The sequence below is a fragment of the Lutra lutra genome, chromosome 4, assembly GCF_902655055.1.
Source record: "Lutra lutra chromosome 4, mLutLut1.2, whole genome shotgun sequence".
In the NCBI taxonomy this organism is placed as follows: Eukaryota; Metazoa; Chordata; class Mammalia; order Carnivora; family Mustelidae; genus Lutra; species Lutra lutra.
The window spans coordinates 37,818,209-37,844,513 of record NC_062281.1 but is presented as its reverse complement, the minus strand read 5'-3'; the positions used below and the strand labels follow the sequence as shown (position 1 = coordinate 37,844,513).

The 26,305-nt window shown below is 40.3% G+C and overlaps 1 long non-coding RNA gene across 2 annotated transcripts in view; it reads right to left on the bottom strand.

Annotated features, from left to right (window-relative positions):
• The window catches only part of LOC125096742 (uncharacterized), a 49,952-nt gene extending 27,097 nt beyond the window's left edge, over positions 1-22,855 (bottom strand). The window contains exons 1-4 of one of the 2 annotated variants that reach the window (XR_007126371.1): positions 22,827-22,855; positions 20,557-20,782; positions 19,329-19,455; positions 11,142-11,270 (exon numbers count right to left, since the gene is read on the bottom strand). This is a non-coding gene — a long non-coding RNA (uncharacterized LOC125096742). The remainder of the gene's footprint in view (positions 1-11,141; positions 11,271-19,328; positions 19,456-20,556; positions 20,783-22,826) is intronic. The other variant, XR_007126372.1, reaches the window with a different exon arrangement.
• Positions 22,856-26,305: the final 3,450 nt, after the last annotated feature.

The following is a 26,305-nucleotide window of genomic DNA, read 5'->3' as shown; positions in this document are numbered from 1 at the left end:
CAAACATTAATACAACAAAAAAACATAAAAGGCCAGGAAATTTCATGGAATTCTTTCTCACTCTTGCCTCAGCCCCTCCTTGGTGCAACACAATGTGATCAGAAGGAAACTGACCAATTCCTGGCTCCTCCCACAGGATAGAAGGTAAAAATTAAAATTGCTTGCAACATTCTGACTTGTTTTCACAATAAAAGCACTTAACAAAATACCTAGGAATAAATCTAACCAAGAAGATGAAAAGACCTACACTCTGAAAACTGTAAGACATTGATAAAAAGAACTGAAGATGATACAAATAAATGGAAAGTCATGGATTCAAGACCTTGAATTGTTCAAACATCCATATTCCTCAAAGCAATCTAGAGATTCAATGTAATCTCTATCAAAATGCCAACAGCATTTTTCACAGAACCAGAACAAAAAAAATCCTAAAATCTGTATGGAACCACAAAAGATCATGAACAGCCAAAGCAATTGTGAGGAAGAACCAAGCTAGAGATATCAATCCCAGATCTGAAAATACACTACAAAGCTATAGTAATCAAAACAGTATAGTACTGGTATAAAAACAGACACAACAAAGATTAATGGACGAGAATATAGCCCAGAAATAAACCCATACTTATGTGGTCATTTAGTCTACATGACAAAGGAGGCAAGCATATACCAGGGAAAAGACAATCTCTTTAATAAATGGCACTGGGAAAACTGGACCACTTTCTTATGCCACACACAAAAATGAACTTTAAAGACCTAAATGTGAGACCTGAAACCATGAAACTCCTAGAAGAAAGCATAGACAGTAATCTCTTGGATGTCAGCCTTAGCAACATATTTATGGACGTCTCCTCAAGCAAGGGAAACAAAAGAAAAATGAACTATCAAAGGAAAAGCATCAACAAAATAAAAAGGCAACCTACTGAATGGGAGAAGATATTTGCAAACCAAGTACCTGATAAGGGGTTAATAAAAGTGTATAAAGAACACCAAAACATCAAATAATCCAACTAAAAATAGGCAAATGATCTGAACAGACATTTTTCCAAAGATGACACACATGGCCAACAGACATATTGAAAGATGTTCAATATTACTAATCATTAGGGAAATGCAAATCAAAACCAGAATGAGATAACACCTCACACCAGTGAGAATACTAGTATCAAAAAAAAAAAAAAAAAGATAACAAATGTTGGTGAGGACGTGGAGAAGAAAACCCTGGTGCGCTGTTGGTGGGAATGTAAATTAGTGCAACCACTATGGAAAATAATACAGAGGAAGGGAGGAACAAAGATGGCAGAGGAGTAGGAGACCTAAATATCATCAGGTCCCAGGAGTTCAGCTAGATAGTTATCAAACCATTCTGAACACCTACAAACTCAACAGAAGATCAAAGAGAAGAGCAGCAATTCTAGGAACAGAAAACTGACCACTTTCTGGAAGGCAGGACGTGTGGAGAACTGAATCTGAGGCTAAACACAGGAAGAGAGACCGTGGGAGCAAGGGCCGGCTCCCAGCAAGCGGTACAGCAGTGGAGCACAAAACTGGAACTTTTTTAGAAGTCTTCTCCACTGAGGGACGTCGCTCCAGAGGCTAAGTGGAGGGTGGAGCCCTTGCAGGGACAGTGTGGTCTCAGGACCCAAGGGGCCAAAAAAGACCAGGGGTGTCTGAGTGTGCAGAGCTCTCAAGTATCAGAACGGGGAAGCCAGCTGCAGAGACAGAGCCGAGAAGTAGGCTCTCAGCTCAGGGTTACCTTAAACCATGATCCAAGGTACAGTCAGCCACTGCTCTTCAGGCAGGAACCCCACAAGTGGCAGATCCAAAGGGACCCTCATCCTTCCTCCTCTAGGAGGAGTGGTATGGGAGCACACTGCAGGAATCTGCTGGGTTTGGAGACTCCAAATGGGACCATGTGCCAGAGACAGAAACAGTCACAGGCCGGGTGATCATGGAGTGTGGCCAGAGACCAGGGAGACAGGAGTGACTGACTGCTTTTCTCCGAGGGCGCACTGAGGAGTGGGGCCCTGAGCTCTCCCGCTCCTACAGGGCCGGAGATTGGGAGGCTGCCATTTTCATTCCTGTCCTCCAAAGCTATACGGAAAGCGTTCTGGGAATAAAAGCTACCGAGAGCAAACCTGAGATTACTTAGCCTGGCCTGGCAAGGGTAGTGCCTTGGGCAGACATCTGAGAATCACCGCAACAGGCCCCTTTCTTTCAAAGTTAAATTTTTTAAATTTTACTTTTCTCACTTTATTTTTTTAAATTTTTCCTCTTTCCTATATTAACGTTAACTATTTTATCTTAATACCTTTTTAAAATTTTTTTAATTTTCATTGTTATAGTCATATTCTACCCCTTCACTTATTTTTTGTATACGTATAGCTTTTTGTATATGTATAGCTTTTTCTTTAAAATTTTGGGATACAGTTTCTTCTAACAGATCAAAATATACCCTAAATCTAGCACATGGCTTTGTTCCAGTCTCCAGCCTGATCACAGTCTTTTTTTCTTTTTTTAACCAACTCATCAACTCCTTTCTTAGAATTTTTCATTTTCATCTTCACAGTCCTATTCCAACCCTTCATCATGTTTACCCTTATTTGTATATATATACAAGTTTTTCTTTCTGTAAAATTCTGGGAGGTAGTTTCTTCTAACAGACCAAAATATACCCAAAATCAAATATGTGGCTCTGTTCTATTCACCAACATATATATTTTTTTCCCCTTTCTTTTTTTTTTCCCTTTTCTTTTTTTCACCCCTTCTTCTCCCCCTGGTTTTGGGTCTCTTCTGTATAGTTAATGTATATCTTTCTGGGGTCATTGCTACCCTCTTAGTATTGTGCTCATTCATCTATTCTTATCTAGATAAAATGACAAGGCAGAAAAACTCACCCCAAAAAAAGAACAAGAGTTAGTACCAACAGCTAGGGACCTAATCAATATGGACATCAGTAATAATATGTTAGAACTAGAGATCAGAATGACGATTATCAAGGTGCTAGCTAGGCTCAAAAAAAGCATGGAAGATACTAGAGAATCCCTTTCTGGAGAAATTAAAGAACTAAAATCTAACCAAGTTGAAATAAAAAAAGCTATTAATGAGGTACAATCAAAACTGGAGGCTCTTACTGCTATGATAAATGAGGCAGAAGAGAGAGTTAGTGATATAGAAGACCAAATGATGGAAAATAAAGCTGAGAAAAAGAGACAAACAACTACTGGACCACGAGGGGAGAATTCGGGAGATAAGTGATACCATAAGATGAAACAGTATTAGAATAACTGGGATCCATCCCAAAAGAAAAAGAGAGGGAGGGAGAGAGGTATATTGGAGCAAATCATAGAAGAGAATTCCCCTAATTTGCCCACGGGAACAAGCATCAAAATCCGGGAGGCACAGAGAACCCCCTTCAAAATCAATAAATATAGGTCCACACCCTGTCATCTAATAGTAAAACTTACAAGTCGCAGAGTGACAAGGAAAATCCTGAAAGCAGCTCGGGACAAAAGGTCTACAGCACACATACAACAGGGGATATTAAATTAGATTGGCAGCAGGCCTATCCAGAGAGACCTCTCAGGCCAGAAAGGACTGGCATAATACATTCGAGCACTAAATGAGAAAAATACACTACCAAGAATAATATACCCAGCTAGGCTGTCACTGAAAATAGAAGGAAAGATAAAAGGCTTCCAGGACAAACAAAAACTAAATGAATTTGGAAACACCAAACCAGCGCTACAGGAAATATTGAAAGGGGTCCTCTAAGCAAAGAGAGAGCCTAAAAGTAACAGACCAGAAAGGAGCAGAGACAATAAACAGTAACAATCACCTTACAGGCAATACAATGGCACTAAATTCATATCTCTCAATAGTTACCCTGAATGTAAATGGGCTAAATGCCCCAATCAAAAGACATTGGTTATCAGAATGGATTAAAAAAACAAGACCCACTGATATGCTGTCTACAAGAAACTCATTTTAGACCCAAAGACACCTCCAGATTTAAAGTGAGGGGGTGGAAAACAATCTACCATGCTAATGGACATCAAAAGAAAGCTGGGGTGGCAATCCTTGTATCAAATAAATTAGATTTTAAGCCAAAGACTCTAATGAGAGATGAGGAAGGACACTATATAATACTTAAAGGGTCTGTCCAATAAAAGATCTAACAATATTAAAGATCTATGACCCTAATATGGGAGCAGTCAATTATATAAACCAGTTAATAACAAAATCAAAGAAACACATCAATAATACTACAGTAATAGTAGGGGACTTTAACACACACACACACACACACACACACACACACACACACACACATCGAAATGGACAGATCATCTAAACAAAAGATCAACAAGGAAATAAAGGCTTTAAATGACACACTGGACTAGATGGACATCACAGATATATTCAGAACATTCCATCCCAAAGCAACAGAATACATTCTTCTCTAGTGCACATGGAACATTCTCCAGAATAGATCACATCCTGAGTCATAAATCAGGTCTCAACCAGTACCCAAAGACTGGGATCATTCCCTGCATATTTTCAGACCACAATGCTTTGAAACTACAACTCAATCACAAGAGCGAAGTTGGAAAGAACTCAAATACATGGAGGCTAAAGAGCATCCTACTAAAGAATGAATGGGTCAACCAGGAAATTAAAGAATTGAAAAAAATTAATGGAAACAAATGAAAATGAAAACACAACTGTTCAAAGTCTTTGGAACACAGCAAAGGCGATCCTGAGAGGAAAGCATACAGCAATACAAGCCTTTCCCAAGAAACAAGTAAGATCTCAAGTACACAACCTAATCCTATACCTAAAGGAGGAGAAAGAACAGCAAAGAAAGCCTAAACCCAGCAGAAGAGAAATCATAAAGATCAGAGCAGAAATCAATGAAAATAGAAACCAAAAGAACAATAGAACAAATCAACGAAACTAGGAGCTGGTTCTCTGAAAGAATTAATAAGACTGAGAAACCCCTGGCCAGACTTACAAAAAGAAAAGAGAAAGGATCCAAATTAATAAAATCATGAACGGAAGACAAGAGATCACAACCAACACTAAAGAAATACAAGCAAGTATAAGAACATATTATGAGCAACTATACATCAGCAAATTTGACAATCCGGAAGAAATGGATGCATTCCTAGAGAGAGACATATAAACTACCAAAACCAAACCAGGAAGATCTAGAAAACCCGAAGAGACCCATAGCCACTAAAGAGATTGAAGCAGTCATCAAAAATCTCCCAACAGGGACGCCTGGGTGGCTCAGTGGTTAAATCCTCTGTCTTTGGCTCAGGTCATGATCTCAGGGTCCTGGGATCGAGTCCCACATTGGGCTCTCAGCAGGGAGCCTGCCTCCTCCTCCTCTCTTTCTCTCTCTCTGCCTGCCTCTCTGCCTACTTGTGATCTGTCAAATAAATAAATATAAATAAATAAATAAATAAATAAATAAAATCTCCCAACAATCAATCAATCAATCAATAAAATCTCCCAACAAACAAGAGCCCAGAGCCAGATGGCTTTCCAGGGGAATTCTACCAAACATTTAAAGAAGAATACCTATACTCCTGAAACTGTTCCAAAAAATAGAAATGGAAGGAAAACTTCCAAACTCATTTTATGAGGCCAGCATTACCTTGATGCCAAAACCAGACAAAGACCCCAGCAAGAATTGCAAACCAATATCCTTGATGAACATGGATGCAAAAATTCTCACCAAAATATTAGCGAATAGGATCCAACAGTATATTAAAAGTATTATTCACCATGACCAAGTGGGATTTATTCCTGGGCTGCAAGGGTGGTTCAACATCCACAAATCAATCAACATGATACATTAATAAAAGAAAAAACAAGAACCATATGATACTCTCAATAGATGCTGAAAAAGCATCTGACCAAGTACAGCATCCTTTCTTAATCAAAACTCATCACCGTGTAGGGATCGAGGGTACATACCTCAATATCCTCAAAGCCATCTATGAAAAACCCACAGCGAATATCATTCTCAATGGGAAAAAACTGAGAGCTTTTCCCTTAACGTCAGGAACACGACAGGGCTGTCCACTATCACCACTGCTATTCAACATAGTACTAAAAGTCCTAGTCTCAGCAGTCAGACAACAAAAAGAAATAAAAGGCATCCGAATCGGCAAAGAAGAACTCAAATTCTCACTCTTTGCAGATGACATGATACTTTATGCAGAAAACCTGCAAGACTCCACTCCAAAACTGCTAGATCTTGTACAGGAATTCAGTAAAGTGTCAGGATATAAAATCAATGCACAGAAATCAGTTGCCTTTTTATCAGTTGTATTTCAATACACCAACAGTAAGACAGAAGAAAAAGAAATTAAGACAACTGCACCCAAAACCATAAGATACCTAGGAATAAACCTAATCCAAGAGGCAAAGAATCTATACTCGGAAAACTATAAAGTACTCATGAAAGAAATTAAGGAAGACACAAAGAAATGGAAAAATGTTCCATGCTCGTGAATTGGAAGAACAAATATTGTGAAAATGTCTATGCTACCTAAAGCAATCTATACTTTTAATGCAATTCCTATCAAAATACCGTCAATTTTTTTTTTCAAAGAAATGGAACAAATAATCCTAAAATGTATATGGAAAAAGAAAAGACCCCAAATAGCTAGAGCAATGTTGAAAAAGAAAACCAAAGTTGGTGGCATCTCAATTCCAGACTTTAAGCTCTATTACAAAGCTGTAATCACCAAGACAGTATGGTACTGGCACAAAAACAGACAAACAGATCGATGGAACAGAAGAAAGGGCCCAGAAACAGACCCTCAACTTTATGATCAACTGATCTTCGACAAGGCAGGAAAGAATGTCCAATGGAAAAAAGACAGTCTCTTCAACAAATGGTGTTGGGAAAATTTGGACAGCCACATGCATAAGAACAAAACTGGACCAATTCCTTACACCACACACAAAAACAGACTCAAAATGGATGAAAGACCTCAATGTGAGACAGGAAGAACCCGTCAAAATCCTTGGAAGAGAATCCAGACAGCAACCTGACCTCAGTGGCAGCAACTTCCTCCTAGAAACAATGCCAAAGGCAAGGGGAGCAAGGGCAAAAATGAACTATTGGGACTTCACCAAGATAAAAAGCTTTTGCACAGCAAAGGAAACAGTCAACAAAACCAAAAAAGACAGCTGACAGAATGGGAGTAGATATTTGCAAATGACATACCAGATAAAGGACTAGTATCCAAAATCTATAAAGAGCTTATCAAACTCAACACTCAAAAAACAAATAATCCAATCAAGAAATGGGCAGAAGACATAGACATTTCTGCAAAGACATCCAAATGGCCAACAGACACATGAAAAAGTGCTCAACATCACTGGGCATCAGGGAAATACAAATCAAAATCATAGTGAGATACCACCTCACACCCATCAGAATGGCTAAAATTAACAAGTGAGGAAACAACAGATGTTGGTGAGGATGAAGAGAAAGGGGAACCCTCCTACACTGTTGGTGGGAATGCAAGCTGGTGCAGCCACTCTGGAAAACAGTATGGAGGTTCCCCCAAAAGTTGAAAATAGAGCTACCCTACAACCCAGCAATCGCACTACTGGATATTTACCCTAAAAATACAAATGTAGTGATCCAAAGGGGCACGTGCACCCAATGTTTATAGCAGCAATGTCCACAACAGCCAAACTATGGAAAGAGCCGAGATGTCCATCAACAGATGAATGGATAAAAAAGATGTGGTATATACATACGATGGAATACTATGCAGCCATCAAAAGACCCCCAAATCTTGCCATTTGCAACCAAGTGGATGAAACTAGAGGGTATTATGCTAAGTGAGATAAGCCAATCAGAGAAAGACAATTATCATATGATCTCTCTGACAAGAGGAATTTGGGGGCGGGTATCATGGTGGGTAGGGAGGGGAAAAAAATGAAACAAGATGGGACCCGGAAGGGAGACAAACTGTAAGAGACTCTTAATCTCAGGAAACAAACTGATGATAGCTGGGGGGGGGGGGGGGATATGGTGGCTGGGTTATGGACATTGGGGAGGATATGTGCTATGGTGAGTGCTATCAATTGGGTTAAGACTAATATTTACAGACCTGTACCCCTGAAACAAATAATACATTGTGTGTTGATAAAAAAGGAAGGAAGAAGGAAGGAAATAATACAGAGGTTTCTCAGAAAGTTAACAATAAAATTACCATATGATCCAATAATTCCACTATTGGGTACACACAACTATGCACGCATACAAACATACCTACACAGTGAAATACTATGAAGCCATAAAAAGGAATGAGATGTTGCCATTTGCCACATGGATGAATCTACAGGATATTATGCTAAGTGAAGCAAGTCAGGAAACAGACTCCTAAATACAGAGAACTGGGTGTGGGGAAGGAGAGGAATGGGAGATGGGAAAACAGGTGAAAGGTTTTAAGAGCTACAAACTTCCAGTTATAAATCAAGTCATGGAGATGAAAAATACTGTACAGGGAGAAAAAAATAAATAAATTAGGAACAGATGCAAACTACAGCAACATAATAAAAGCCATATATGAAAAGTCTACAGTTAATATCATACTCACTGGTCAAAGCCTGAAAGCTTTTTCTCTAAGATCAAGAAAAAGATAAGGATGCCCACTTTTACCACTTCTATTCCACAAATGACTAGAAGTTCTAGCCAGATCAGACAAGAGAAAGAAATAAAAGATATCCAAATTGAGAGGGAAGATTTAAAACTATCTCTGTTTGCAGGTCTTACATGCAGAAAATCCTAGATTCCACACAAAAAACGTGTTAGAATAGGGGCTCCTGGGTGACTCAGTTGGTTAAGCATCCAACTCGATTTTGGCTCATCATGATCTCAGGGTTGTGAGATCAAGCCCTGTGTCCACACTAAGCACGGAGCCTGCTTAAGATTCTTTCCCTCTCCCTCTCCCCCCAGCTTGCCCACAAGCACATGCTCTAACAAACAAAAAAACCTGTCCGAATAAACTAAATGAGCAAAGTTGCAGGATACAAAATCAACACACAAACACCAGCTGTGTTTCTATCCACTAACAATGAATAATCAGAAAAAAAATTAAGAAAACAATCCCAATTACGATAGCATCAAAAAAATATGTACGAATACTAATCAAGAATGCAGGGACGCCTGGGTGGCTCAGTTGGTTAAGCAGCTGCCTTCGGCTCAGGTCATGATCCCAGCGTCCTGGGATCGAGTCCCGCATCGGGCTCCTTGCTCGTCAGGGAACCTGCTTCTCCCTCTGCCTCTGCCTGCCATTCTGTCTGCCTGTGCTCGCTCTCTCTCCCTCGCTCTCTCTGACAAATAAATAAAATCTTAAAAAAAAAAAAGAATGCAAAAGACCTACATACTGAAACTACAAAACACTACTGAAAAAAATTAAAGACATAAGTAAATGGAAAGGCATCTCATGTTCATGGAGTGGAATACTTGTAATTGCTAAGATGTCCGTATTACCCAAAGCGAGCTACAGAATATAATGTAATCCCTTATCCCAATAGCATTTTTGCCGTGCTCGCTTCGGCAGCACATATACCAATAGCATTTTTGCCAAAGTAAAAAAATCCACCCTAAAATTCATATAAACTATCAAAGGACCCTGAATAGCCTAATCTTGAAAAAGACAACGAAGTTGAAAAACTAACACTTCCTAGTTCCAAAACTTACTATAAAGCCACAGCAGTCAAAGTAGTGTGGTACTGATATAAAAACATAAATATAAATAAATGCAACAGAACAAAGCCCAAAATAATCCCTTACATATACAGTAAAAAAATTACCAGCAAAGGTGCCAAGACAAATGCTAGTGCGAAACTGGATATACATGAAAAAGAAAGTTGTACCCTTTTCTTACCTCATATCCAAAAATTAACTCAAATGGATCAAAGACCTAAAACTATAAAACTTACAAGAAAATGTAAAAGTTTCATGACATTGGATATGGCAATGATTTCTTATAGGACACCAAAAACACAGGCAACAATAAAAATTACATAGACCCCATCAAAAATTTAAATGCCTGTGCATTTCAACAGAATGAAAAGGTAATCTACAAGACGGGAAAATATATTTGCAAATCATATCTGAAAAGAGTTTTGAAGAACTACAACACAACAACAACAAAAACCCCAACAAATTAAAATGGGTGAAGAATTTAATTAGGTTATTTCTCCAGAGAGGACATATAAAGCATGAGAAAAGATGGTCAACATCATTAACCATTAGGAAATGCAAATCAAAATAAAAATCCAGTACCACCTCACACCCATAAGGATGGCTACATGAAAAATATGAAAAATAACAGAAAACGTATTGGCAAGCATGTAGTGAAACTGGAACCCTTCTGCACTACTGACAGAGTATAAAATGGCGCAGCCGCTATGTTAAATAGAACAGTGTTTCCTTTCAACATTAAAAACAGAACTACTATATGATACAGCTGCTCCACTTCTGGGTACATACCCAGTATTAAAAGGGGTTTTGAAGAGGTATTTGCACATATCATAGCAACATCATTATTATTTGGGGTAGGGGGAGAGGGCAGGCTCCATACCCTGCTCCATCTCACAACCCTCAGATCATGACCCAAGTGAAAATCAAGAGTAAGACACTTAACAGACTGAGCCACCCAGGCACCCCTAACATAGCAAATTATTTACAATAGTCAAAAGGGGGAAGCAATCCAAATGCCCATTAGAGGTGAATGAATAAGCAATATGTGGTATATAGATACCATGGAATGTTATTTAGCCTTAAAGAAGAAGGAAATTCTGACACATACTGTAATGGATGAATTCTGAGGACATTACGTTAAGTAAAATAAGCCAAATATTATAGCCTATCAAATACTACATGATTCCACTTAAATGAAGTACTTAGTCAAATTCAGAGACACTGAACAGAATGGTGTTGCCAGGGCATGGGGGGATAGAGAGTAATTCAAAAGGTCATCCTGCAAGATGAAAAGAGTTCTGGAGATCGGTTGTACAACAATGTGAATATACTTAACAATCAACGTATTTTACCATAATTTTTAAAAAATTTTAAACAGTAATTCCAACAGCGACATTACCTTTACATTCCAAAATCACTTTGCACTCTGAAAGATACCAGCCCTCCTCATCTCCTCAAAATCTTTCATGGAATCGTAATTTCTGTAGAAATCTGCATATGCCTTCTTTCTTGGTTCGGCCACAGCAAACTAAAAAATAACATATCCCATTAGGGCTTATTTTTTAAGCCATTTTAGAAACAATATCCAAAGACAACATAAATCATGATGTTTGTGTTTACCTTTAACTTGAACTCTGTATTTCCTAAGACAAAGTTGGAGGCACTGACACAGAGGCAAGGGAAGATAAAGCAACCTCATGGAAACTACTCAACAAAGGGGTCTTCTTCACCTGGGGACAGATTATTCCTTTTGCTGGGTGTGGGTATGCAGACTGGTTAAGAGCCAAAGGAAGATACCCAGAAAGCTAAAATGCTTTAGGGAGAAGACAGCAGCGTTCCCTCCAGCAAAACCCAGTATCTCCAAAGCTGACACATGCTAATATATTCTGGCTCAATTTAACTTAATTAACTTAAAATATTAACTTCAAAGGAGTGAGATCAATTCTGTCCCCATCAGCCTCTGAAAGACACCCGAAGCTTTCTATCTGGCAAAAACAGTTCTGGGTGATTTACACTTCAATATCATTTAAGCCCTTAGGATATATATTGATCTGTTGTACACAGGAGGAAATGGGACTCAAAATATAAGTGACCCAGTTAAGGTCTAGGAAGAAGCACTAGGTTCAACCAAGATTCAAACCCAGGTCTGTCATGTGGCAAAGATTTTTATTTTCCACAAAACACTACCTAGTAGATTTCAATGTGTGGGTTATAATCCAAAATCATATCCCATCCTGCATATAAAAACCAGTAAAAAAATTCTCTAAGTGCCAATCTACTTCCATTTAGGTACTGCAGAAATACATGGAATCATGACCTTTGGTACTTACAGTCAGAGTCCTTTACTTGACCAGTTTTCCTGCCTCACCTCCTATGAAAATTCCCAACTTCTTCCAGTAAGACCACGAGACAGGAGACCCAATGCAACCCTCTGAACCGAGGCCAGCATATTACCCAGAAGGCAACTGAGTATTTGTTAAAACAAGAATATTTTCCTTTTAAAAATATGGTAGGATGGGGAACCTGGGTGGCTCAATCATTAAGCCTGTCTGCCTTAGGCTCATGTCATGATCCCAGGGTCCTGGGATTGAGCCCCACATTGGGCTCCCTGCTTGGCGAGAAGCCTGCTTCTCCCTCTCCCATTCCCCCTACTTGTGTTCCCTCTCTTGCTGTGTCTCTGTCAAATAAATAAAATCTTAAAAAAAAATAAAATTATGGTAGACTAAAATAAAGTAAAAGGCTCAGCAAACCCCAAAATAAAAGCAAACAGATGTTATAACCCCACCTAAATTATTTTGTTTTCTGTTACACTTAAGACATTTTTAAGTCTGAAAAATCCAGACTTCAACAAAAAGAATACAAACTATCAATTTAGATCCACTACACCATGAGTTCCTTGAAACCCATAAAATCTATATATGAGGCCTTATACAAATAAGCAAATACCTGAAGATTTAGGAAAGGTCTAGTTCATATAACAGTAATTACCTATGGAAAAAAAAATCTATTCAGGATAAGCACTGCTCATTTGCCTCAAAATCTAACCCATATTAAGGAATTTAGACTTAGCAGATTAACTTAATCAAAATTATTATTATTATTTTTTTTAGAGCGATCACAAGTAGGCAGAGAGGCAGGCAGAGAGAGAGGAGGAAGCAGACTCCCTGCTGAACAGAGAGCTCGATGCGGGGCTTGATCCCAGGACCCTGAGATCATGACCTGAGCTGAAGGCAGAGGCTTAACCCACTGAGCCACCCAGGCGCCCCTAATCAAAATGATTTAATGGATGGTGACTTTATGTAAAAGGCAAAGAAGACGATTAAACCTGGAAAAATCAGTTAAAACTGAGAACAAAATGAAGGCCAAATCTTTAAAAGCATTCAACACTAAGTGCATAAGGGAAATGAAGGATGCAAGCATCTACCAAGGGAACAAAGTTTACACCCGCCTTCCTCTTTAGTAACTGTAGATCCCTCAGTGCTTTGTGTACTTTCCTTCCACTCAAACACTAATTAACTATACACAACACTGACTACTCTACCAACCAAATTTTAAAATTTTTCATTCAGAACAGACTGATAATTGGTCTGACATGGGCTCTTAATTTAGTAGAACAGACACAACCTGAAGCAAATATTACTTAAAATACAATGTTTCCAATATTTTACAGTCTGGTACAAATGACTGAGAACCTACCAGAACACTACCAACACATCTGGAGGAAAAGGCTGCAACTCCAAAAAATAACATTTGAGTGGGCCTTGAGGATACACTGGAATCTGCCACACAATGGGATGAAAGACATTCCTGTTGTGTACAAACCCATGGGAGAAAGCAGAAATTTTCTAATATCAACTAGTTATAAAGGGCTGGAGGGCTGGGTATATTAGGACTGCTGGGAAGATGACAGAAAGGCAGAAAGAGCTAATCACAAAGTATCTTAAAATCAAGACCAAGTTTCAGCTATCACCCAGAACCCATTAATAAGTGATGAAACCACTTTAGAAGACTACAGCCAGTAGTTGATATATTTCTTACTATAAGTCAAAATTTTGAAAGCCACTGCACACTACACATGCAGGAACTCAATACCATAAACAGATCTATTCTACAGGCGTAAGTTAGAAGTAGCAAGAATCCACACAAGTTACCAAGGCCTGAGGTTTGATAGTGACAATGAGAGTGAAGAAATGACTTCCCCAAATTCCTCTCCTCACTCCCACTTCATTTACTCATCCATCCATCCACCCTTTTCCCATAAACATTTATTTCATGCCCACTACATGCCAGGTAGCAACTCTCTCAAGGAGGATGTATGTGAAGGGTTTACATTTTTATGCCTGTATCCTCAGAGTCCCAAAGCACAGACCCTTAGTGCTTTTGCTCAAGTTGTTCTCCCTCCCCTCAGCACTTCAAATTCACCCTAACTTTAAAGGCATAAATTCAACCTGCTCTATCGAAGAGCATGCCGAAGAGTATGACCCACAATACCCCACACCTACGGAAAGAAAAACCCAAAAGCAGCCATCAACTATCAGAGTACGGTCCTAGTACATGGAGGACAGGCTCCTTCTTGCCCACCCTCATTCTTGCAAACTGTCTATAATCTGCTCCAGGAACAGCTGAGAAATGAAATGTCCTTTTATTTATATTCTATTTTATAATAAATATCTAATTTTTCACCCCTCCAACCTGACTGACTTCTTTAAAAACACATATTTAGAGGTATATATGTACATTCAGTATACTACAAAGCCCCTGAACTCTACAGCACTTAACACTGTACTAAATTTCAGACACTACATCTTATTCAACAGATACTTTACAGCATCTATTTGTATAGAAGGCAACAGACAGTGGGATGCTACTGTGAACAAAAAAGGCACCTTGCTCTAAAGAGGCTCCCAGTCTACTAAAAACAGAAGAAATAAACAAAAAAAATTAAGTACAAAGCACTGCAAAGCTCTAACTCATGGACCATTATGACACATGGTCATAAATACATTTACTATCAAACAATTTTATAGAAAAAAAGTTGTAAATATAAAATTAAGACTTTGAGAAACACAAAATGCACAGAGCATTCTGGGAAAAAAGTGAGAGTAGGAACACCAAGAATCTCTGGCCACCAACACAACTGCGCTAGCACAATAATGTAACTCTCCTGACACTCTGGATCTCTTGAAAGCATACAATTTCCAAAGGAAGGCTTAAATCCTAAATTGTGGTCAGGTTAATTTCATTCACTTTCAGCTTTTAGCAACTTAATAGCTAACCATTCCCCACTCCCAAGGCAGACAGCTGTGCAGGTGTTCCTGGAGCGGTTTACAGGAAGCCTTCTGGAACAAAGATGGGCAAGAAGGACCCTCTCCTCCCTATACCAGGGATCTGCACTCTGAGAGCTAACTGCTGCTTTTGTTCAGAGGCCCAGACTTCTTCCCCTCTCTCATTTTTCTCATTTTCTCCTTTTGGGAGCCTGACATTAAAGACTAGCACATTCAAAGGCATCTACACATACACTCCTCACGGAGATTGCAGAATGGATTAAAAAATGACCCAACTATATATGCTGCCTGCAACACTTATTTCAGATCCAAAGACAAAAACAGATGGAAAGGGAAAGGGAGCAAAAAGATATTCTATGAAAATAATAAAAAAAGAGACCAAGAGTGGCTTTACTAATATCAGACAAAATAGACTTTAAATCAAAAAAGACTACAAGAAGGACGCCTGGGTGGCTCAGCGGGTTAAGCCTCTGCCTTCAGCTCAGGTCATATCTCAGGGTCCTGGGATCGAGCCCCGCATCGGGCTCTCTGCTCAGCAGGGAGCCTGCTGCCCCCCCCTCTCTCTGCCTGCCTCTCTGCCTGCTTGTGATCTCTGTCAAGTAAATAAATAAAATCTTTAAACATTTAAAAATAAATAAATAAATAAAATAAAAAGGTCACAAGAGACAAAGAAGGACTTTATACATAAAAGCTTCAACACAGTAAGAATTTATTCAATTAGAAAAATTTACTCACCTAATAACACCAGCGAAGTATATAAAGCATAAAGTGACAGAACTGAAGAAAAAAATAATTCTACAGTAACACCTGAACACTTCAATACCCCAATCTCGGGGCTCCTGGGTGGCTCAGTGGGTTAAAGCCTTTGCCTCAGGTCATGATCCCAGGGTCCTGGGATCGAGCCCTGCATCGGGCTCTCTGTTCAGCAGGGAGCCTGCTTCCTCCTCTCTCTCTGCCTGCCTCTCTGCCTACTTGTGATCTCTGTCAAATAAATAAATAAAATCTTAAAAAGAAAATAATTACCCCAATCTCAATGACAGATAAAACCACACCAGACCTAAATAAGGAAAGAGAGGACTTAACTCATTACACCAACAAAATCTAACACATATACAAAGAACACTCCACCCAACAACAGAATACGCAATCTTTTTTTAAAAACAGTGATTTATTTATTATTTATTTGAGAGAGAGAGAGAGAGAGAGAGAGACTCCACAAGGAGGAGGAAAAGAGAGAACCAGTCTCCCCTGCTGAGCAGGGAGCCTGACGTGGGCCTTGATCCCAGAACCCTGGGATCATGACCTCAGCTGAAGGCAGACACTTAACTGACAGAGTCACCCATGTACCCCCAGAATACACATTCTTCTCAATTACACATTGGATACTTTCTAGGACAGACCATATACCAGGCCATAAATTAACTCAAAAGATTTAAAAAGACAGATATTATACAAAGTATGTTCTCTGATCACAATGGCATGAGACCGGAAATCATACAGAAGGAAAACTGGAAAATTCACAAAACTGTGGAGATTAAGCAACAAACTTTTAAATCACCAATGGGAGAAAGAAGACAAAACGAATGAAATCAGAAAATATTTAGAGACAAATGAAAGAACAAAACACACCAAAATTTAGAGGACACAATGAAAGTGCAAAGGTGGGGGAATTTTTGGCTAGAAACACATATATTAAAAAACAAGAGAGATCTCAATCAACAACCTAACATTACAACTCAAGGAACCAGAAAAAGAACAAGATAAATAGCTAGAAGGAGGGAAATAATAAATATTAGAGCAGAGATCAACAAAACAGAGACTGGGGGAGGGGTGGACGGAGAAATCAACAAGGCCAAAAAAACGGATTCTTTAAAAATATCAAGAAAACTGACAATCCTTCTGAATGAAGAATACAAATCCTTCTGAAATCTTTCCAAGCAGCTGAAGTGGAGGAACACTTACTAATTCATTTTATGAGGCCAGCATTACCCTGATACCAAAAACAGACAAAACACTACAAGAAAACTACAGACCAAAATCCTCTATGAACACTGATGCAAAAAAAAAAAAAAAAGAAAAAAGAAAACGAAAAAAAAAAATCCCTTAACAAAATACTAGCAAACTGAATTCAGCAGCATATTAGAAGGACTGTATCCAATTAACAAGTGAGGTTTATTCCGGGAATACATGGATGGTTCAACATACCAAGGGTCCAACATACAACATCAATGTAATATATATTAACAGAAAAAAAAACCCACAGTAATCTCAATGAATACAAAAAAGCATTTAACAAATTCAATATCCTGTCATGATAAAAACACTCCAACTATAGGAACAGAATCAAACTACTTCAACATAACCCATATGATGTCTACTCTTGTTACTTCCATTCAACACAGTATTCTAACTTCTAGCCAGAGCAATTAGGCAAGAAGAGAAATAAAAGGTATCTAAATGGGAAAGGAAGAAACAAAATCATCTGTTTACAGATGATATATGTAGAAAACCCTAAAAATTCCACAGGGAAAAAACCTGTTGGAACCAATAAATAAATTCAACAAAGTAGCAGGATGTAAAATGTCAGACAGTACTACGGAAACCACCAGGTTGCCTGAAAAATTACACACAGAATTACCGTATAACCTACCAATTCTACTTCTGGATATATGCTATAAAAAACTAAAAGCAGAGTCTTGAAGAGATACCTGTAACCCATGTTCACAGAAGCATTATTCACCATAGCTAAAACATGGAAGCAACTCAAATGTCCATCAAAAGTGAATGAATAAGTAAAATGTGGTACAGATATATAATGGAATTGTCCATCAAAAGTGAATGAATAAGTAAAATGTGGTACAGATATATAATGGAATTGTTTTTAAGATTTTACTTATTTGACAGAAAGAAAGCACAGCAGGGGGAGCAGCAGGGAGAGGGATAAACAGGCTCCCCACTGAGCAGGGAGCCAGACATGGGGCTCAATCCCACGACCCTGGTACCATGACCTGAGCCAAAGGCAGACACCTTACCAACTGAGCCATTCAGGTACCCCATACAACAGAATATTATTCACTCTTTAAAAGGAAGGAAATTCTGACATATCCTACAATATGGATAAACCTGAGGGTCATTAAGCTAACTAAAATAAGCCAGTTAAAAAAGACAAAATAATGTATTACTCCATTTACATAAGGTACCTAGAGTGAGTCAAAATAAGATACAGAAAGAAATGTTTGACAGAATGGATGGAGAAGGGATGGATATAGTTTGTTTTACAAGATGAGTTATGGAGATAGGTTGTGGGGATGGTCATACAACATTAGAAATGTATTTAATACCACCAAACTGTACACTTAAAAATGGCTAAATTTTATCTCTAGTTTACCATAATATAAAAAATATATTAAAAAAAAAGCCCCAAAAGGCATAATGTTAAAATCCACAGAAGGCACAGCAATTAAAATGCAGTTCTGTGGCAACAAATTCTTCAAGCTGTCAAACACCACCTTCCGCATCCCTCTGCTTTAATAAAATTATATCCGTGTGTTACGGGCTGAACTGTCTTCCAAAATTCGTGTGGTCTTAAGACCATAGTACTTCAGAATGTAACAGTATTTGGAGATAGGTCTTTAAAGAGATAAACTAAAATGACCTTTGGAGGGTGAGTCCTAATCCAATATGACTAGCATCCTTTCAAGTGTAAATTCAAACAAAAATATGGTAATGGAAAGACTGTGTGAAGACAAAGGGAGAAACCCATCTACAGGCCAAGGAGGGAGGCTTCAAGGGATATCAACCTTCAACCTCGCAGCCAAACTGATCTTGGATTTCTAGCCTCTAGAACAGTAAATACACTTCTGTGTTTTAAGCCGCCCAAGGTGTTGTACTTTGGACCCTAGCAAACTAATACAGCTTCCTTTAAAGATGGAGAAGAAGCTATCTGGAGAATATGAGGTATTTTCCTCTCACACTGAGTTAAGTGGGGGAAGGAAGGGAGCACATTAGAGGAGTTTCTTTAAAAGATTCAGAACTGGGGCGCCTGGGTGGCTCAGTGGGTTAAGCCGCTGCCTTCGGCTCAGGTCATGATCCCAGGTCCTGGGTTCGAGCCCCACATCGGGCTTTCTGCTCAGCAGGGAGCCTGCTTCCTCCTCTCTGTCTGCCTCTCTGTTTACTTGTGATTTCTCTCTGTCAAATAAATAAATAAAATCTTAAAAAAAAAAAAAGATTCAGAACTACTTATGAAAATATTTTCAAATTTAAAACACACATTTTTGGACCAAAATAAAAAACATACGTACCTTATAGAAAGCTGCAACCCCCAGGGATACAACGAAGGCTCCAACAACATGAAATCGCAGACGCTTGGCCAGAAGGCCTCGCATCTGAGGTTTCGTCAAAGCACTGGAAGTCATGGTCGTTATTCTCCTTGATAAGTAAAATAATAAAAACTCTGAGAACACAGTAAGATATCTAAAGAACTCTTACACAAAATTCATTTTAGTACCCAGAGGAGCACAGGCATAATTCCTCCCACAAAACCTAAGGTGTTTATTTTATTATTTTTTTAAGCCTAAGGTGTTTAAAGGTTTAGTCTGCTTCAGGGTTTCGCTGCCTCCCGCCCCCCCCAACCCCGCCCCGCACGCTGAACAACAATCCTAAATAAGCAAGGTCACTGCGGCAAAGTGGGGAGCAAAAACTACAAATCTCCCAATCGCAGTTAAGATAAGCAGGGGCTCTAGACTGACAAGTGCAAACGCATTTACAGCCATTTGCTCTTCTGAGAACTTAAGTATCAGCTCATTAGTCCCATTTTATTGACCAGAAAACTAGGGCACATGGAGGTGACGTGTAACTTCCAAGGTCACGGGGTAAACGATTTAAACTCGGGCAGGAGCCCAACCCTGGCCTCCAGGGCCCACCCAGCGACTGCTGCGCTGTCCCACAGGCCTTAGGCCCAGGAGGCTGGAGGGCTGGGATGAATGGCCGTGGGAGCGCTGGGAGGCTGCAGGACGCTCACCTTTCCCTCCGCCCCCATCCCCGCCATCAGGCACGGGGACCCTTTTCCAGCTTATGCAGGCGAATTACCAACGTTACCACACAACAAGCAAGCACCGACCGCGAGCAGACGCTGCTGTTTTCCCCACGTTGCCCCTTTGCCTCGCGACCCCCTGAGGAAGAAACTCCCTTATCACGGGTGAAAACCCTGGCGCCAGACAAGTCAAATGACCTAACCAAGGTCACACTGGGGAAAAAACACAGCGGAGACCAGGCGGGCCAACCGCCTCCGAATCCCAGTTGCTTCCTCCAGACGGCTGCAGCGCACCCGGCCCCGGCGACCCCGCCGCCTGCCCGCAGCCCTCCTGAGGCCGCGGCGGGGGCGTGCAGGGGTGTCGACCCTATGAGAAGTGAGGCTCCCCGACCGCAGAAATACGGACAGCACTCAACTCCAGAGATGAGCGAGGGAAGGCAACGGAACCCAGCAGTTAGGTGAACCCTGAGGAAGAACGCAAAAGCAACACGACTCACCTCTACACCAACTTCAACCTAACGTCCTTCCTAACAGATAATGAAATGGACGGCGTTCCAGCCGTGCGCAGGCGCAGAAGAAGAAGCGGCGGAAAGGACCCAGCGACGGTGGCCGGAAGAGTTCAAACGAGCTCCGGCGCGCCTCCCGACTTTCACAGCTCTAGTTGAAGTGCGTGGTTAGTTTCTTCCCTGTGAGAGCTTGGACTAAAGGCTTGATCTTCTAAGTCTGTTTCCATAGTAATTTGGAGATATTAATCTTACTCATATACAGAGTTGATATGAGTTTATTAGAGATACAATGATATTCAGTATGTAATATTTTTAAATGTACCTTACAAATAGAGTGCAAATCATCCTGGGCCCACCATCCCGCAAACCATGGGCACAAACTGTCATTTTCATTATTAACTAACCTTATGCGAATAATCGTTTGGTTTGGGTAAAGGGTTACTAAGCCAAGTTCGAGGAGCTCAGAGCGCAGCCAATGAAACCGACATAAACAGATTAGTATCAGTCCCAAGTGGTGGGCAATATGTCTCCATACAGACATGACCCAGCTACTGCAGAAGCAATTACCCGTCTGGCAGAGCTGAACAAGTTCTAATGGATGTATTGTGACAGGGTTTTTGTTAAGACGAGTGTTTTAAAAGAAGGCAACTGGAAGTTGATGGAAAGTGGTGTGTAAGGGTAAGGCAGTCGTATGGTAGGTGTGTCAGGCTTGATTTTCATTGAAATAACTTGGATTTATAGCGTTAAGTCAATTCAGCAAGCGCTGTGGAAAATACATTAGGATACAAAATAGACCTGGTATAGATTCAACATATATTGATGAAACATTTACTATGTACCAGGTTCTGCTGTATAGTAGGACAAATCTTCAAGGAGGTACATTCTTATCAGGGAAATTTTGCTCTCAACAGACACTGTTGGGGTGAAAACTTTCAGCCACACAGTAAAGGTAGGTGCTCACTGAGGGTCCAAGTGGGTTTCTACCTCAGTAACATTCTTTTCAGACCTCTTACCAACCATCTACCCAGCTAAAAATCTTTACATGGGATTTGCCCAGGTGGTAATGTGTTCGCATTTCCCACCCCTACAACTGGCCCAGAGAGCAAGCAGTAAATTTCAGAATTCATAGGGATTGTCTGTTGAATAATTAGGGAAAGCTTTAGGGAAGTCATGGAAGAGATGGAAATGAAGCTTAGTCTAATGGAGAGACCTGGAGAAGTGGAGAAATCTAAGAGACAAAATTGGTCAGAAGAATGTGGCAAAGACAGATACACTCAGGGAACAGAGCCTGGCCAGGATGGAATGCTGAGTGGTGGTTTACGAGCACTGGATAGTGAGCGAAGCACGGGGCCACTCATAATAATCCACGGTGACACATGAATAGAACCTAAATGATAGTGGTGAATAGAGAGGATGGCTTATGTGGGTTCTGTTCTAGAGCCTATCAGACCTGGATTTGAGTCTCAGCTCATGACCTCCTGGCTGGCAAATTTCTTAATCTTTCTAAGTCTGCTTTCTCCTCTCTAAAATGGTATCCTTTTTACTTCAGTGACATATGTAACCCAGCATATAATTTTATTATTTCAAAATATTATTATTTCAACATATACTCAATATAAACCTTATTAGTAAGATCTTTACATTCTTTTCCCATACTAAGTCTTGGTGTCTATTTTTCAAGTATAGTACATCTCCATTCAGACTAGTCACATCTCAGGTTCTCAAAGGGGTATATTGTATTGGACGTAATAGTTAAAACACCTTAGTCATAGGAGAATGCTCAAGATCAATTGTTAAATAAAAAGGCAGGCTATGGGGCACCTGGGGGGCTCAGTAAGTGTCTAGCTTTGGCTCAGGTCATGATCTCGGGATCCTGGGATTGAGACCCGTGTGGGGGTCTCTGCTAGTTGGGGAGCCTGCTTCTCCCTCTCCCTCTGCCCTTTCCACCGCCCATACTCTCTCTCTCTTTGTGTCGCAAACAAAATCTTCTAAAAAGGCAGGCTGTAAAACTATGCTACATGATCTAATTTTGTAGCACATGCATGAAAATATACATATGTGCTGATGTGCAGAAAATAATGTTGAAAGGGTCCACAACAGAAACTTGTATTAGGGATTTTTTTATATTTTATTTTGTCAACATCAAATCAAATGTATTCTACATTTGATTTCCTTTTATAGTTAGAAAAACAAATGTGATTTTCTAAAGGAGAGATGTGTTTGTTTCTTATTATCACTGTAACAAAGTGCTACAAACGTACCTTGAGACAACACACATGGGGCGCCTGGGTGGCTCAGTGGGTTAAGCCTCTGCCTTCGGCTCAGGTCTTGATCTCAGGGTCCTGGGATCGAGCCGCAGATTGGGATCTCTGCTCAGCGGGGAGCCTGCTTCCCCCGTCTCTCTCTGCCTGACTCTCTGCCTACTTATGATCTCTCTCTGTCAAATAAATAAATAAAATCTTAAAAAAAAAAAAAAAGACAACACACATTTGTTACCTTACAGTTCTGTAGTACGGAAGTCTGACACAAGCCTCCGGGACTAAAATCAATGGGCCTGCAGGGTTTTACTCCTTCTGGACGCTCTAGAGCAGAATGTTCTGTGCCTTTTCCACCTTCCAGTGGCTGCGTACTTAGGCAGTGGCTTCCCTACTTAGCTCATGGTCCCCTTCCTCCGTTTTTAAAGCCAGCTGCATTGCTTATCTCTAATCCTGCTTCTGATGTCACATCTCTTACTCTGACTTTCCTTTTCTGCCTCCCTCTTCCATATTCTCCCTTGTGATTACATTGGGCCCACCTGGATAATTAAGGATAATCTCCCTACTTTAATGTCAGCTGATGAACAACCTCAACTTCATCTGCAACTCCATTCCACTTTGCTCCATAACATAACATAATCCAGGAATTAGGACCTGAACAACTTGGAAGGGTCATTATTCTGCCTACCACAAAAAGCCTGGTTGTAAATTGTACAGTCTAACAAATATTTCTACTCTCCTCTCAGGCATGTGGTAGGCCTATACTTTCCTGATGCCTTGAAAGTTGGGATATGACTTGCTGTGGCCAATGCAATACGAGTGGAAGTGACATGTGTCACTCCCGGGTAAAACCACAGCATCTGGTTTGCCATGTTCTCTTTGCCCTGCCTTTGTTATAAGGGAAGTATTGAGTGAGTTGGCACCTACGTCTGCTGGATCTGAGAGAAATCAAGATAAGCAGAGCCTGCCTACTCTCTTCCACTGGCCAAACTCAGTGAGTGAGGAGTAAACAGTATGGTCGTGTGTTATTCCACTGAGATTCAGGGATTATTTGGTGTTATGGACAAACTTAGCTTGTCCTGACTGGTAGAAGAGGTTAAGAAATGTATTTAGTTAAGGGAATGTGTGCGTAGATGCTGAGACAGGTAAGTGATAGAGACTGTGAGAATGCGAAGAGGAAACAGGGACATTAAGCTGGCATTGAAAATGAGCTATGTTGATCACCACGCCTTCTCCTAAGTTGAAACAAAATGGCTCATTCATGTTAGAGGCATCCCCGGGCCCACCCTTGAGCTCTAGAGAAGCTTTGAGGTTCTCAGAGAAGCTCTGAGTTTTATAAAAGAACCCTTCTGCTGCTCAAGCCCTCTGGCTACCAGCCCGAGGGAACACTGGATATGTGGGTCCCTCAGGAGAGTTTTTCCTGAGGCATCAGCTCCTCAAATCTTCCTAGGCTGATGAGGTACTGGATTCTAGGGGACTCTGGCCTCCCTGAAATGTGTATGTCAATCAGGGACATGTTTTCCAGCTATCCCAAGGCTGAGTTGCTGCCTTGCTGTATCCGTAAGTTTGCAAAATACATTCATGTTTGTATTTTCATTTTGTCCTCTCAATAATTCCGTGAGATGAACAGGGATTCTTGTTCTTTTAGATAAAAGATGCTGAGAGATACAGTGGTAGAAAAATAGCAGAACTTGGACTAGAATCTAGAGTGGAATTCCTCCCACATCACGGCTGTGAAGAGTACCTCCAGAGAAACAAATCTACCTCCGTGGGCACCACTCATTAGTCGATGATGATTTGTTGAGCACCTGCTATGGGCTCTGTGTTGCTAACCCCAAAATGGCTGAAAGTATAGTCCCAGGAAGCCACAGAGGACAGTCCCCAAATCAGTTGATCACTGCATAACCATCCATTTCTCCTTTGTTGAATAGATATATCCTCCTAGTCCCACTTAGAAAAACCTAAGAAGTTATTAGTTCAGACGAATAGTAATGAGGTGCTTTTCTGACCATTTCAGAGCTAGCAGTAATTAAAACAACTTTTCCAGAATTGAACTGACATCACTCACAGAAGCTGTACACAGAGATACTCTCGCCTAAGAAAGCCCTCTATGAAACAAAGCTATTAAGTGAAAGAATAATGTGAAACTTTACTGCATTAAGAACACAGAGAGAGGGGCACCTGGGTGGCTCAGTGGGTTAAAGCCTCTGCCTTCGGCTCAGGTCATGATCCCAGGGTCCCGGGATCGAGCCCCGCATCGGGCTCTCTGCTAGGCGGGGAGCCTGCTTCCCTTCCTCTCTCTCTGCCTCTCTCTCTGCCTACTTGTGATCTCTCTCTCTCTGTCTGTCAAATAAATAAAACAAAACAAAACACACAGAGAGAGCATGGGGTGCCTGGGCGGTGCAGTAAGTTAAGCCTCCAACTCTTGGTTTCAGCTCAGGTCCTGATCTCAGGGTTGTGAGATCAAACCCTGTGTAGGCTCTGTGCTCAGGCAGTCTGTTTGGCTCTCTCTCCCTCCCGCTCTCTGCCCCTCCTCCCTGCCCTCTCTCTCTCTCGCTCTCTAACTAAATAAGTAAATCTTAAAAAAAAAAAAAAGAATACAGAGAGGGTAAAAAAGAAAAACTCAAAGTTTACTAGGTAGAAAGGAAAAAACAAACCTTGCATGAGAAGGCAGAAATACCATATTTTAACTTCTAAGAGGCCACAACAGAGCCAGAAGATAGAAATTATCACTCTAAGATAGGACACTTGGTAACTTTTTAATTCATTTGAAAAAAGGGGTCTCCTAGTAATTACTTTGGGATTCCACTTTGAACTTGTGTTGATGTTAATTTGTGGATATGTTGCACTAATCAAATTCAGTAAACATGGATATCTATAGCATCCAGACACTCCTCTGCATAGACAGTCACTGTGTGCTGGGGCACACAGCCATTGGGAGGGTTGCATGGTCATCCTGACTCCGGGCCACATTTAAAATTGGCAGGGAGGCAAGCAAACCTTTCTGAAAGGCCATCTTACCAATTACTGTCTGAAAAATGGATAGACCTGGCCCCATGTATACACTTACCCACACACACGCGCGCACACGCATTTACCTGTAGACTTTCCTGGATTAGAAAAAGCCTGAATTTTAAAATTACCCAATATTCAAATTATAGCATATGAAGGATAAACCAATCAGTATATGGCATTTTAAGCTTCATTTTAAAGCATAAGTTAACCCAAATCTTCCCACTATAATTCAGAAAAAACTTACATTGCACTTTGTTCCCCAATCTGTGCCAGCCATTATGGAAGATGGTAAGAAATTGTAAAACCCAGCCTCTGTACTCTAGTAGCTGGTAATTTCATTAAGGAGAAGATTCATGAAACCCTATACAAAAGAATAAATTTCGGACCAAAATGAGATGGAAATAGTTCACTCAGAAGAAAGTTTGGAAGAGAAGAGATTGGTGTGACATTGACCATTCATTCATTCAACA